The 15,727-nt window shown below is 46.6% G+C and overlaps 1 non-coding gene across 1 annotated transcript; it reads left to right on the forward strand.

Annotated features, from left to right (window-relative positions):
• The first annotated feature begins 2,879 nt into the window (after nt 1-2,879).
• trnat-cgu (transfer RNA threonine (anticodon CGU)) lies at nt 2,880-2,952 on the forward strand. The gene has a single exon. It is a non-coding gene; the product is annotated as a tRNA-Thr (tRNA).
• The last annotated feature ends 12,775 nt before the right edge of the window (nt 2,953-15,727 follow it).

The raw sequence follows: 15,727 nt of genomic DNA on the forward strand, positions 1-15,727 counted from the left end.
CCAGGAGCCTCGATGAGCTCCAGCCCTGATGAGCGATGACACGCAAATTGACATCTGTGTTTAAATGTCTCTGTGAGCTGCTCTTCTGGGGGTCTTAATCAAAATAAGTGCATTAAAATCAGCCTCGACGATAGATTAGGGACCCGAGTAGTTGGTTCATTTTTCCCCGTTTATCATTTTGCTCCCTGACACTAAACGTTCCAAGTGGACACATGGAGCCAGAGACTTTGAAGCAGAACTTATAATAGTTATCAAAACATCTCACCGAGAGAGCAACACTGGCAAAAGCTGAAAGGATGTTGACTATAGTGGACTGAAAGATCTACTGAGCCGTATTTACTGACATCTAGCGGCCAGAGTGTATATACCAAGAACCAAAATTTCATTCTTATTTGCATTTTAAGAGAACACTGATTGTTATGGCTGGAGGTACAAACGGCGCCCTGGTGAACACTCGTCGAAATGACGAGGACTCGAGGAAGGAAGTGATGGAGAAACGCGATTGGCTGCTGTAGGAATGAAGAAGGAGAAAATGGGGGTGCTGGAGCTGCTACCAGGATTCTGTCAGCCTGAGGTACCACAGGCTTGGGAGAAATGTGGAGAGAGGTCAGGGAAGAGCCGAGAGAACACGAGAACATGGGAAGACGACGTACAGGAGTTAGGAAAAGGCTACAGGGACAAGAAGCTCCACCAGCAGGGGAGCAGGTGGAGCTTCGGGGGTCCTTTCCTAGCAGGAGGACAACCAGCTCAGGTGCTGGTTGTGAGCAGACTCCGGAATCCAGGATTGTGGAGGCTCGTTTGTGACGTTAACCCCCACGTCATCTGTCATTGAGGCAAATTAAAGTTGACTAAACATGGTGTTTGATGCAGGCAAGGTGGGTTTATTTACATTAAACATGCTAAAGTAACATCCACACGGCTGCCAGACAGCCAACACAAAGCGCTTCCCTCAGTCCGTCTCTCCACATAATCAATCCTCCCCATGCTGCGTGCCCTCCCAGACACCCCCCCACACCCCCAACCCCCACCACCGCCACCACCTCCTTTTTTTATCTAAAAGGACAGCGTGTGTAGATAGACCGGGGGCTAGAAATTACTGTATATTCCAGCAAAGAGGCCAAAGATCTCGACCACAGCTATCGCTCATAGAACTGGAAAGTCAAATCATACCAATGTCGATAAATGTTCTGGCTGTAAACACACGCGGTTTTTGACGTCAGGAGCCTAATATTTTTAACACTGATCAACAGCTGTGAGCAGCATCAGCTGGGCTTCAGTAATTAACCCACAGCAACACTGGTGACAGGGCAAATACATCAGAAATCCACCTTATCCAGCTTTACATTCCACCATAACTTAGCAGGCTCCTAAGGGACATATCCTGTTGTGGTGTTCAGGTGATAAACCTTTAACTGGGACAGGAAGTGACATCACCAAAATGGTGTCAGCACCTGTATGTGGAAGAGAAGGAAAGAGCTTGTTTTTCCCCAATACCAAAGGTAACTTTAGAGCATTTTAACAATGGGATTTTATTACCATTAGTGATTAGTGATGCCATATCAGCACCAAACATTACAATAAATGTACCTACATACACATACCAGTATATAAAAAATAAATACAAACATTAAAATATTTAATTGTTTGTTATAAAAAATTCTACACGCTTAAACCGGAGATCAGTATTTCAAGCTGCACTTTAGAGATGAAATACTCATCTTTGGTTTCCACCGAGGGAGGCGGGCCCAATAATCACAGCTTCCTATGCATATTTTAGCATGGCAAAGCTCGCCTCAGGCCACATGAATCTGATTCATTTCTCATACTGATCTTATTCTCGCTGTCTCGAGTCAAACTGCACAAAGGGGAACTCACTGTTTTACCCTGCTCCACCGTGGCAGTAAAGAACTATAATCGTGCAGTTAGAGTCATGCATAAAGTCAGCTGGTGTGTTATCCATGTGGAAATTGATGAAGATCCGTTGAAATGGGCTGCTCATGCATAGAGAAAGAAAGAAAAAATGGTAAATTTTTAAAACAGTCATCACAAAAAGGAGCAATTTTAACCCCAAAAGTTTTACATCCCCCTTCCGGCATTTGTGATTGAAGACGTACCTGAGTCGGATATTTATCCCTCTTCGTCTTCCCCACCTCTGTGTTTTGAGAATATTAAAATGGACGTCATTCTCATCTCTCAGAAAATGCCCACTTCTGCTTCTCGGCCGTGGTTATTAAGCTAAAATCATGCAGGAATACATTATTCAAACACGGGTATTTTCCGAGCTTGTGCCAACACGGGGAGGAAACACACTGGTGGTGTCTGCTAATGTCTTTATTTAAATAATGGTGTGAGTTAAACTGTAGTCGTGTCCATATGGTCGCCTCCAGCTCCTCTCTTAATGGTCTCGCTGGAGAATAAATAGCAGATCTCTGATGTTCAGATGGAGCTGTGGACTGCTACCTCTTAGAGAAACTTGGGCTGTTATACAAGAATTATTCCAGATGCCTCCAGGACGGCAGCTGCTGAGGCGAAGGTGCTCATTTGATCACGTCTCTACGTTATGAATTATGAATTTCCTCAGCTGATTTATCAATCAAGATTTTTTCAGACAGTCAAACGGATCTAATTCACAGCTGTCCCGGAGAGACGCTGATGTGCGTGTTTTGCCAGGTGCTATCGTGGGGTTTTATTGCTGTTGGTCAGTTTCTTTGTTTAAATTAGCATATGTGAATACAGGCTAAACTTTTGGCCATCCGTGTACCTTAGAGGAAAGCAGATGAGCCAACCTATTCTCATCACTGAGCTGTCATATCAGGTTTTCTTCAACATGCTGACGTTGACAGATGAGGCCACAGAAAATCCATCTGAATGCGAAAATGGGCTCCATAGCTCAGGGGTTAGAGCACTGGTCTCGTAATCCAGGGGTCATGAGTTCAAATCTCATTGGGGCCTTTTTATTCTTATTTAGAAGGTGTTTGTTCAACCAACCTTCTGGCAGGAAGATTGGGGCACCTCAGGGCGCCTGTTCAGGACAACTGACCTCTCATCTGATGATTACCTTTCTGTGTGTGTCCGTAAGAGCTGTCAATAGTAACATAAGATTGTGTTTTATCTCCTTCCCGTCTGACTGAAGTGGTGCTGAGTCAAAGCGTAGTACGATCAAACATGACTATAAATGACTCCAAGGTTAGAGCAGCGATCAACCCAACCCTACAATCCGGCTCGGTCCATTGTCCTACCAGTGAGACAGCGTATGAGACTGTATTACATACATGACTCCTCCTCCAGCACCGCCCTCTTATCCAAATATGGTTACTTTTGTTTACTTCCTGTAAGCCAAAGGATTGAGCTGTGTTCAAGCCAGTTTTATAGTTAGTTATAGTTAGTTTTATAGTTATAGCAACAATAGGAGCATATACACAGAAGGGAAACATTATTTAATACCATCTAGCCCAGCTGAACCCCAGCTCCCAGCTCATTTGATCAGCATGGACACCTGCTAGCCAGGTTCAGTGGACTCATGTGGACTCGGTTCACAGTGGACACGCTGACAGAGATATTCCTCAATAGAAGCCCATCTCATCCTCTGAGCTGTAAATGTAGAATAGGCTGTCAAACCCAATGTCTCAGACATAAGCAGGAACAGGGCGTGCACGTATTAAACAAAGTTAGAAATGTTGGACAGCAGGAGGGAGGCGATGGGGGAACAATCATCTTTCAGCGCCCAGTATGGAGTTAAAGTCCCATAGGATGATTCATCAAATTGTCCAAGGACAATAATCTAAATAAACAGCAGATCTTATTATCTGCGGGTTGCTGAGAGCTGATGGAATTAAAAAACGGCCAGAGAGTGAAAAGGAGAGACCAGACTCAGGGGGGCTGAGAGGCCGATCGAGGGACATAAAAATAAACCCTGCTGGCTAATACCGGGAGAGCGGCGGGGAAGGAAAAAGTTATGATTGGAGGCAGCAGATGAGTAAGAGGGGAGTTGATTTAGGAGAATGGAGGACAAGAGAGAGGTAAAAGTCAAAGAACTACTGAGGCAGAAGTGGCAGAGGGGGTTCTGGGATGTGGGCCCACTGGGACCAGCATGAGTCTTTGAAGCTTACCCTGAAACACTCTGTGTGTGTGTGTGTGTGTGTGTGTGTGTGTGTGTGTGTGTGTGTGTGTGTGTGTGTGTGAGTGGGGGGGGGGGGCTTTAATCTTGCAGATACCCTGTGTCTCCCATTATTTTAGCCCTCTATTGTAGTGGGGACAGCGGTCTGGCACCAGGTGTGTGTCAGAGCTCATTAAAGCGTGCTATATTTACATTAGTTCTTATATCTCTCCTGGCCAGTTTATTTTCTTGGCTTGTCCCTAATTCTTTAAATGCTGCCAATCTGTTAAACTCAGCTAACATCCTGGCCGTGGTTCTGCTTTAGCAGCTTGGCGCTGATGCCAAAGCTCCAATCTCACATGGGCTTTAAGGTTATTATTGACAAAAAGAGAGAAATTAGGAATCATCAATTCCACGGCTGTGTACTGTCCTTGTTTGGGAGTTCTAGCAGCTTCTTCTGAACATCTGTCGCAAAAAGATGGTGATTCCGCCACGGCACATTTGCAAAGACTACTGATGTTTACAGATGGCGCGCCTGTGTGGCGTTGTGCTGTAGTGGGACGGGTCCCAGTGGACGTCTTTTTTTCTCATATCTCATCTGAGAGACTTCGTCAGTTGTGAAGTAACTGCTGGGAGTGCCTGATTTTTATGTGCTGTGCTGTTTGCTGAATGCTGATGGTTAATGGGTGTTAGTAACTAACCTGTGGCGAATGTAGCGGCCTTTAAATGTGAGCGTCTGTGCTATTCGTCCCCATCCTGATCAAAACTGCTATGTACCATTCATGGAACTGTGCATTTGTTTCAATCAATACTCTATTGTTTGCTTGAGTAATGGATGTTTTTGAGAAATGAATAATCAATATGAATTTAAATGAAAATCAGTATGAATTTCAGCCATATTTACATACAAACATGGACATTTTCCTTTTCTTTCTCATATGTTTAAAATTACAAAGAACATTGGACTGGACACCTGTCACGCTGTCCCATACGCCCTTAAATACAGAGTTTTGGACAGCTGATCAGTTATAATCCCAATTTCGGTGATGCTGGAGCACCCTGACATGGTTTATGACTGACCATGAATGCCAACAGATCCATTCATCCAGACGCATCTTCAGGTACCTGCAACGAACACAGCAGACATAAAGTAGCAGGTATAATAATGCATTTGAAAGATGAAACAAACCCGAGCAACAGAGTTTTTCTGGGTTATAGGTCAAATCCCTGCCTCCCAGAGCGGCATCGTGGGCTAATCCAGGTGATTAAAGTTGTGGACAGAGGAGTACATTTGTTCCTCACACTTAAACGCTGTATTCACACACCATATACTCATGCATCTCCTTATTCAAATGAATAGGGTTTGTTTTTCTTTCAATATATTTGATTCCGTAATTGAACAGAAGTAAGGAAATTATCCATCTGGTGTACAAAACACTGCATCATCTTCACATGAGCAACATGTAAGATTAGCTAATGTGCGAGCTTCCAAGTTTTTCCTCTCTCTGTGCATATTTTGGTCCATCTGCCTCCTTCAACGTTGTTCGGAGGCTGTTGTGTCTGACAGAAGTGAAATATTTGACACAGTGGTGGGGAACACGCTCATAAACTCCGTGTCTCACGGGCGAATACACATGTGCCAATCTGAGCCTTTCCCACAGTAACGTCTGCAGGGAGCAGACAGACCAGATGTGGGAGTGATGTCGCGCCTCGCGGCCCAGCTGACAACAACTTTGTCTCAGACAGGATTCAGGGAGAACCCTGGACTAGCGCACGATGGACAGACTACATATCCCAGCCTAACCTATAGCCACAGCATATTTACAGCAGAATAAAGTCAACGTTGCGTTCCTGTTCTCGTCAGCTTTCCTGTTGACCCCGATTCCTCACGTGATTCCTCTGTTTCCCTGCAGCTCCATCCTGCCGATACCTGCTGGGCAACATGAATTATCACTTTCAGCATAACTTGAAGGAACAAATGCGCTCTTTAGCCAGAGTCCTGCTCACTAGCCGGCTTTGTAAGATTAGAGCTAATGCCTGAGCCTCGTCGGCAACCTGGAAACCATCATACTTATGGGATGTTTTCTAAAAACGACATCATTTGTGAGCCTTTGTGGACTCTCTCCTGCTTTTCTGCAATTTACCTGTTTTGTTTTGTTTTTATTGCTGTCGGCTTTGCTGGATCATTCTTTTGGCCCGCCCTGCTGCATCCTGCTGACGTCCAACCTCACCCCTCATAAATCTGCAGGTGAAGAGTTTAATGGCCTTCGTGTCACAATGAGTATTTGCTGGGACACGAACGCTGATTTGCAGCGACTGTAGCGAGAGACGATCAAACCCCATGCGTGCCGACGGAGCTTCTGCTGCATCAGAGTCCTGCCACACATCCAAATAAAATAAAACCAAAGGGAGTCGGTGGGTGCCTCATTGTGCCGGGATTAGAATTCACAGAAAAGCGCCCCAGATGTTCTCTGCTCCTCTACATGCACAGCAGCATCATCATTGATTAGTTTAAGCATCAGATATATTAATACTGCCGCTGCATTATTGCCAGATGTCTCATATAATACACACTGACATGATTTTACACTGAGATACACACCCTTTGTGTTTGCTCTTGATCTGATTTTATGAATATTCTGTTTGGGATTCTGTGTTTATTTTAATTTCTGTGTCCTCCATTTTTACCTGCCTGGTCGCTCTCATGCCTCATTGGTTCTGTCTCCATCACAGACTGTGTGAGACTGCAGCGTCTCCTCCTCCCAGCATTCCTCAGGAACCTCAGCCTGGTCCTTCACTCGTCTCCCAGAGAGCTTCTAGTCCGCTTGAACCTCCGAGGGTGTGTCCAAGTGGCCCTGTCTTTGGACCCTGGGTCCAAAAAGGCTTTTTAAACAACTATTTACACTGAAAATGAACTTTTAGTCAACTATTGTTGCAATTCTGATTACTCAAAATTATGATGGACAGCTTTTCATGAGTGTTTGGTTGTTTCCCTGCCATGTTTTGTCCAAAAAATACAGTTGGAGATGAATCTATTTTGGTCCCGAGTAGCCACCACAGGTTGTCTGAAGTGACTTTAGCCTGCGTGATCAGGAATACTGACTGACACACGCTCCTTACTTCTAAAAGGACTGACAGAATTGTTCCACTCATTCCCTGTCCACTGCATTCTTACTCAACGGTCGACGCTCTCATCCCACCGTCGCAGTAGCGTGAAGCTATCAATTCAGCTGTTCCCCCACGACTCGCCGCCGTGACAGGCGTGTGCACGCACAGTGCACAGAGAAGCTGGCTTTCCTGTGCAGGAGCTGCTATTTTAGAAGCCAGGGGCACTTCATAACTGCTGGGGGAATCAATAACAATGAGTCCGCATGGGAAAACAATGCGCGGTGAAAGGTTGTTGTTGCGAACGACAAGAGTAATCACCTCTTTGAATTAAATGCTCCACCTCGACCAAGGCCGGAATTATATTCTCTTTAATCTCGCTGAAAAGAAGATGGACTGAAAAATTCATCAGGCTACACGGTGCTGTTTTATTGATAGGTTTGGCTCTTTGTTTACTGCCTTACTTCATTTCAATACATTGAGAACAAACAAACATGCTGGTTACACAGACACATTTCTGCACATCTGTCCTTTGTAGCCATCTTTGTCTGACGTGATGTCACAATTAGCACCTTGGTGACAGAGCACGAAGGACTGTTAGAGCATTGCAGAAATGCACAGGAAGGATCTAAAAGCGGCCAGAGAGCTGGACTACCTGTTCAAACGCCGCGGTTACGATGCCTCATAAGTTTTTTTATAGCTCGCACAGCAGCAGAAATGGGCTGCAGTGGAGGGGACGGCGAGGAGGCATCTGCCAAATGACTGTATAATAAAATTTGTTCATTAAAGCCAGGTACTGTTTTGATGCTGTTTTTGGGGGCCATTGGACGGCGGAAACACACATAAGATATCAGACCTGCAACAGCTTTTAGTGTTATTACGGTAGTGTTTTAAATCTTTATCTGTGTTGCAGCTGAAGGCTTTAGCTTTAAAACACACCCGCGCTTCGCTGCGCAGCCCCAAAGTGATGAAACCGCAGACCTAAATTCTCTTTCAAGCCTTTTACCGTAAGATAAGATAAAATCAGATAAGATAACATCTTTGCCCTCTCATGCAACACATTCGTGGCTGCTCCCTGCAGAAGCGTACAGTACAGCGACTCGTCTCTTCTAACAGAAAAAAATAAATAAATTCACCCGGCAGCCACATTCACCAACTGGTAAATGGGCCGTGGCTGGCAAATATAGCCGTTTATTTTCATTTTACTGTGTGGGGAACTTATTTCTACAAATAGAGAGAAAATCATATTTCAGCAGCAGATCTCAGTCCGGCCTGACATTGATGTATTACTTTGGTCTGGAGCATTCCCATTCACCGCTCAAGTAATTGCATTGAGACCGTCTCAGCTACGTTGCGGCGGGAGAAATCAGCAATGTAAACAAAGCAGAAAAAAATGCTATTACCCACTTCTGAAACTCTGTGGGAGGCTTGTTTAAGATGAAAATGTTCAAGTCCTGGTCCAGCTTCATAATGACAACTGACACCGTTTAATCACTGCAGGTTTTGGTTTGAAATATTCCTTATCGGTTTTAGTCCGCTGAGGAATTTCATGGAAATCCGGCAAACTCGTGACATTCTGCCGCTGAGCCCCTTGGGTGGGTGGACGACGTCAACGCTGACATGCTGATGGGTATTCTGAGCATGTCCTGTAAGCATGCTGGTGCTCCCACTGTGATTCATTACAGCCTCACAGTCCCCTCATATGAATGCACGCTCCCGCTCCTGATTTTCAAAATCGATTATGTGCCCGGATATTCCCAATGTCAGCACGGTGACCATGAACTACGGGAGCTGCAACGTGGCAGGTCTGAGTGGGCCTCCTCGCTAGCGTCACGTAACCGTGGCTGTCAGATTAAGATAGTAATAATCATGAATGACACCAACAGCGGAGCTAACACGCGGCAGGAGGGGAACCAGGAGAATAGCCGACTCGGCACACGTTCAGCGACACTTTCCAGCGCTGATGTCACAAGGATGACTCAAAACGCAGCCTGTAAACGGGCAGAACAACAGAGTCACATCAAATGAACCGAGGGACGACTGTTCGTGGCGTGACAGTGCCCCGTTATTGGAAGTGTGTGATCCTATGAGAGGATGGACTGAGTCAAAAGTAGGCAGAATTCCAGTGTTCTGCAGCCGTTGAGCTAAATTTTAATCAATATTCCAGCAAATCGTCGGGATTTGCTTGGCGCAGCAACGTATTTACATATTAGACTTTAAAAGTGGCGTCTGTTTTGATGGTATAATCATTTGTCACATTCGGGGAGCATAAAAATGACAGGGCTGCATGAGAAACGGGCGAGGGCCTGACGGTAAGTGAAATAATGGCACCTTTTCCAAACTAGCTCGTCCGCCCGATCGCTCCCTCTAGAATATTAGTCATAGAGGCTATTTGTAGCTTCATGTTGTGTAAATGAGAGAGGAGTGAGAGTTTAACTGTAACGTTAAACCTTAAAGAGCAGAGAGCCTTAATGAGACAGCTAATTGCCATATTAATTTTATGTCCTGTCACAGTTCTGTTATCAGATACGCCGCTAATGTTTTACAAGAAACTTAGACTAAAGTGTTGGCTCAGAGCTGCTCTTCAGTGTCATCACTGCGCTCCATTCACCACCCCTGCGTCAATATCCTGGTTAGGTGGCTGTGCAATACTGGACACTCAATCTCTGCCGTTGCACAGGTTACCCTGAGATGGATGGATCTCTCACAGGCTGCTCTTGCAGCACTCTGTCCACCCCAGGATGAATTCATTCCCCTTTTTCACAGTTAATTAAGCTTCGCCGAGGACGGGCAGCAGATTTCTGCCTGACCAGAAAGAGCTGCTGCTGCTAATCAATAGACTTTAAGACAATGACTTGGTTGGGGGGGGGGGGGGGGGGGGGACACTGTTGCCAACCAAAGCCACTAAGCAAGCATCGACCATGTTTTGTCCACACCAGGGTCGGAACCAAGAACCTTCTGTTTCTCAGCCCAGGCCCCCGAGAGGCTGTGCAATAATCACCAACTGCTTAGATCTTTACATAAATTCAACCATATTGTGCTTTATGTTTGTTCTTAACTTATTAATTCTGCCTTCCATTTACGTCGGGAGTCAGAGACATCACAGCAGAATTTGTCCCTAAGTGACATCTTCCTTGTGAGGTGATCAGGTGACAGTCATGTGACTTCAACAGGAAGTGACTTCTCCAAATTGATGGTCATTTTTCAATGCCAAAAGTAACTTTAAGCACAATTTAACAGTTCCAGAGTTTGATAACATGTCCTACAACCACATTAAGCCTGACCATATTCTATATATTCATTATTCTATACCATATTCCATGCAATCATTATAAATTAATGTTAGACACAGAGCCCAGCTCTGTTTACTGGAATACTTCTTTGCTAAATGCCCGGGTGTATCTTATTTTCTGCTACTACTGAGGTTGCAGCATTTGTTATAAGCTGCAGTTGTGTGCAGAGTGACGATGACTTCCTTTCTTTCCTCTCTCCTTAACCAGATGATTTGACCAGTGGGGTTTTCTAGTCACCATTAGAACTGGATCTAGGCATAAAATAAGAGGAAATATGCGCAGCATTAGGACAGGATGGCCCTGGGAGACTTTCACTAAAGGAATCATTGTCAAACAAAATTACTGTGATTATTTTATTCTGGAATAATGGTAATTTATTTTAAGCCCTGCCAGACATTCCAAAACTGCTCATGAACCGGGATTCTGCTCCTGTTTTTTATATTAAAACCTTTATTAACATTAGCATGATAAGAAATGTCATTCCAATTTAAAAAAGGCCTTCTCTTTCAGACATGTGGAAATGGAAGCGCTCTCAAATGTGAGCTTTAGTATGAAAGGAGCAGACAGTGACAGAGAGGAGGGGGTGAGGGAGGGAGGAGGTGGGAGGAGGAGACAAGAGGGAGTTGTTGAGTGTCAGTTGATGGGCTAACTCAATTTCAGGGAGCACAAAGGAGCCAGAGCCTGATTTCCAAAAGGCAAATTGTCATTCTGAGCAGTGTGGCACCTGTCGCCTGAGTTCATCTCCCGTGTGGTGGGCGTAGATGGGGGAGGAGGCCGGAACCAGGAGAGAAGGCCACATTAGGGTCCGGCCTGCAGTGGTGCAAAATTGAAAGTGAAACACTTCAGAATGTGTTTGAAATGCATTGAAATGGAAATGGGCCAGGCTCTCAAGGCCTCCAGTTGGATCCATTCACAAAGAACCTCAATTGGTTTGGACCTGATCGAGTGGGAGAACGGCCAGGGGTCGAGTGAATCGACTCAGACAATGATGCTCCTGCCTCGGTGAAGGGTCCGCGACCTCAATCCTCAGGACTTCTGAGGCTAGTTCTTGTGCTTTCAACTCCAATGACTCCCCAACATCAGACAGCGAAGATCCCCGTGCTCCCACCCTCCACCCTCTCCATTGTTGTGTGGGTGTCCTGTCGAGCGCACTCCCCCCCCCCCCCTCCCCATTGTCCAGCTCCAATTACAAAGCTGTCTACACAGATTAAAGACTCAGATGCTCCAACAGAGGCTAAACAGTTCACCATCACAAGGCGCGAGCAGGAAAACGCTGCGCAGGCAAAACGCAACACCTAACCCCATTAGTAAAGAGACGGCGACATTTGCCAAGAACATCCTCCGGCTGCTCTTTTCTACAATGTAACAAATCCCCCCCGCCCCCCCTTCTGATGCTGTCATCCAAACACGCCTGACCCCATCAGACAAAGGCAGAAACCAAAACAGGTGGCTCCTGCTGCCGTCTGCCACGTGGAGGAAAAACAACATTTCAAGTAGCAGTGAGAGCTCCTAATTAAAAGTGGCAATTTTGAAATGGGTCCATTTTCAAGGCGTTAAACCTGCACGTTCAGGTGTCAGAAAGGACGCGTGTCACGTCCAGCCCCTGCGCTGTTTCAGCGAGCTTCAGAACGGCGCCAGGCTCTTCTACCTTCGCCCGGCAGCCTGTTTGTGAATTCTGCACGCGCGCTCACATTTAAGGCTTTTTCATTCTCTGTCTTCGCTTCGGTGTCCACTAATTTCTGGATTAATCTCCGGCTTTCACCTGTTTCCTCACTTTGCTCCTGTCGCTCCAGACACAGCTGAGGACGCCAGTGCTGCTGTTTTAATGGCACGGGCGCCGCGGGAGGAAATTGTTAGAATGCAGCTGGCAAATAAAGTTATGAGTTTTCTGCTTGGCTTGACATCGAGTACTGGAGGGAGGAGGAGGAGGAGGAGGAGGAGGAAGAAGAGGAGGAGGAGGAGGGTGTGCTGCTCGGATGCTTGGCGACTCGAGTTTTTAAGGTGTGTTGCTGAGAATACGCGCCGCAGGAGGGGAGGTTGGGTCGCGCGCGTAGCTGGAATAGAGAGCGTGAGGATTTAAGGCTTCTTCTTGTCTAGACAGCCAGAACTGTGGAGAGGTGAAAGGAGAGGCTTGTAATACCGCAAACAACAAAGAAAACACGCCTATGCTGTCTCCTATACGCTCTTTAATGCCATATGTACTCTATTACAAACACAGCTTTTGGTATCCAGCTAAACCCTCCCCTCCTGGTCTGCAGCTGAGTGTTAGAGTCCCTGAACCTAGCTAACCCTGGCCCTTTCACCCCCCCCCCCCCCCCACCCCATGAAATAATACGCCCCAGGTCCTCTCTATGCTCCAGTCCCAGCCACGGCTCTGCTGTCAATACTGCAGGCCTTTCGCTTGCCTCCGTATCACACAGAAGGGGGGGAGAGGGCAGGGGGTCTGTGAGGCTTGAGCGACCCCACCCCACCCCGCCCACCCCCCTCCCAGGTCTCCGACCACGTCATGGCCCGAGCGGGGGATCCTGACCGTTGTAGCATGAAGTGGAAGCAGCCACGCTTCATAAATCGCGTCCGGCGTGTAGTCGGGGGAACAAAGGAACCGCAGCGCCTGCACGCTGTGTTCACTGCCGATAGCTTTAAACCTGCGTTATATAGCTCTCCGTCTCCAGGCAGCTTAAGTGTTATGTTGTTGTACCTTGCCTGAGCAAACAGTTTGTGAATAATTTAAAGCAACTCTTGCGATGCTTTGGTCTCCATCTGCATGAAACTCTGCCCACACATACAGATGTGCAAGGGCTGCAGCCTACGTCTCTTTAGGCTTGTGGAAAACACTCCCAAAAACACATTAGTCTATCAATCAAACCTTCGGTAATTTATAGCTTCCAGTTCACTCTGTCCGCGCTCCACGCTGAGGCAGAAGCAGCCAGCCCGGCCTCGGCGGTTCCCCCATCGAGATGGAAAGCATCATGAGTGATAATGCTTTGTAATGGAGGCACTGGAGCATATTAGGCAAACGCTCTGCTGTTTAATGATTTAATTACAGACCCTCACTCAAAACTGGAGCAGAAAATTTCAGCGCCGAGACGCGAGCGGAGCTCGGCCAGAAGGAGGGCTCCGATCCATCAGGGCTCCCGTTTTAATTGCAGCGATGCCCGGCAGACGCGCCTCAGGTTTGAGTCCGTTCCCTCATTAATTACAACCAGATCAGCTCCCCCCATCACCTCAGCTGTTCTCTTTAAGCAAGCTGCTCCCAGATCAGACTGCACATGCGAGATAAATTGGGATTCTCCGCCATCTCTTGGCCCCATCCTGGTTTCTGACAGATGCTGTGTACCTGCACAAACATGGCAGAAGTGATGAGAGCGTCTCCCTTTAGGACATATTTGATACTTTCTACCACTCTGCCCTGGCAACACAAAAACCCTGTGCTGGAACAAAAGTCACTTGGAGGTGCAGCCACATCTGTGTGCTGTCTGCACCTTTAATCAAAGCAAAAAGACGGTGAAGTCGGGTTTTTCATGTGGGCCAGAAACACCGACCTCTGCGAGTGGACCACTGTGTCCCGTCCGCTGACGGCGGCATGGACATTAATCACCCGGCCCATTAAGATTCTCCACGAGCACCCAGAGCTCATATATTCTGGAGTCGACCACTGTGACTGTTTATGCTTGTTTATTTACCTCTTAATACGATCATCAACCCACCGCACCATGTTCCGTACCCAGAAATCTAAATCACGCCATAAAAAACCTTGGTAATAACAAGGTTTTTAGAATTCCAAGCCAACAAAAACACTTCTTTCTAAAACAATCCTATAATATAAGATGAATCTGGAGTCCAAAAGTACAAATGGCAGTAAACAAACGCAGTGGAATGAGCACTTAAGATTTAACTGGACTCTCAGTGCTGAGCCTAGAAGAAAAGGCAGCTCACTTATAAACATCCTCCAAAGTCCAGACTGGAATAAGCTTCCAATGCCTCTCCCAGGCACAGCAGGTGTATTGTTTCTTTTATTGAAGCAATAATCAATGGTCATAATGAGGCAATGAAAAGATTCTCTGTTCACCTGGACAGCTTCATGTTCTCCCTGGGCTACGTTTAAAGGCAACGCTGCAGAAAATCCATAACCGCGGTCAGTCCGGTGGAAGGGGGGAGTAAACAAACACAGCAGACTGAAAAGGGAGCTTTGTGAATGATAAACAGCTTCTGTCAATGGGTGCAAAAGCTCAACCGTCTACCTGCTGTTATAATGGAATTTAATTTAACCTCTGGATCTGCTGAGGGTTTCTCTAGTTCTCGTGTGTGTGTGTGTGTGTGTGTGTGTGTGTGTGTGTGTGTGTGTGTGTGTGTGTGTGTGTGTGTGGGTAGGTGGGGGGCCCGTGGTGGAGCTGTTCCTGCCTCATGCCCATGATTATGGTTCACACGTGCCTCAGGTCACCATGGACGGGGATAATTAGTCTTAACTTTTGCTAACCACTCATTTTGCAACAAATCCAGACAACAGACCAACAAAAACTCTGAGAATAGCAGCTGTTTTGGGGAAAGACGGAGATTTGCATTTGTTTGTGGTTGACAGCAGTGTGATTGATGAGCTTATTGGGAATGGGAAGTCAAATAAATAAATAATGTCCTTATTCCTGTGGGCATTGGTCATCATGGTCATCATGGGGGGTTGCTGGAGTCGCAGCAGCCCCTGAGTGAGAGGCGGGGATAAACCTGGACAGGTCGCCGGTCCATGCTGATGTGCCAGCAGTCGCCCTGCTTCTGGTGGCAGCAAAGTAGCTTTTCAAAAATCAAACAAAAGACCCTCTTAATCACGAGCTTCTCTTGTGAAGCGTATATTGTGTATTGTTTTGGTGGGGGGGGGGGTTTAATCCCGGGATCAAATCAGTGTAGAAACAACCGAAATGTCCACAGAAGTGACACGATCACAGCAGGTTGCAAATTATTACTTTGTTTGAATCCTGACTTTATAAAGCGGCTAATCAAACACACCACAGCGCCTCCCAGTCACGGCGCGGGGCAGATTTACAGCCCCCGTAAATCAGAGATGATTGTAAATCTGCAACAGAGCGACGTAAAACCGACCGAACGCGCTAACGTTGGACATCTATAGTGTGCCGTGTGAGTGGGCGAGTGTGTGCATGTGAGGCTCTGATATTCGAGGGGGTGGGTGTCTATGCCCCAGCCCCCCTGGGCAATTTTCACGGCAGCTGGGCCCCATCAGGCT

This window comes from Takifugu flavidus, chromosome 7 (assembly GCF_003711565.1).
Source record: "Takifugu flavidus isolate HTHZ2018 chromosome 7, ASM371156v2, whole genome shotgun sequence".
NCBI classification, from domain to species: Eukaryota; Metazoa; Chordata; class Actinopteri; order Tetraodontiformes; family Tetraodontidae; genus Takifugu; species Takifugu flavidus.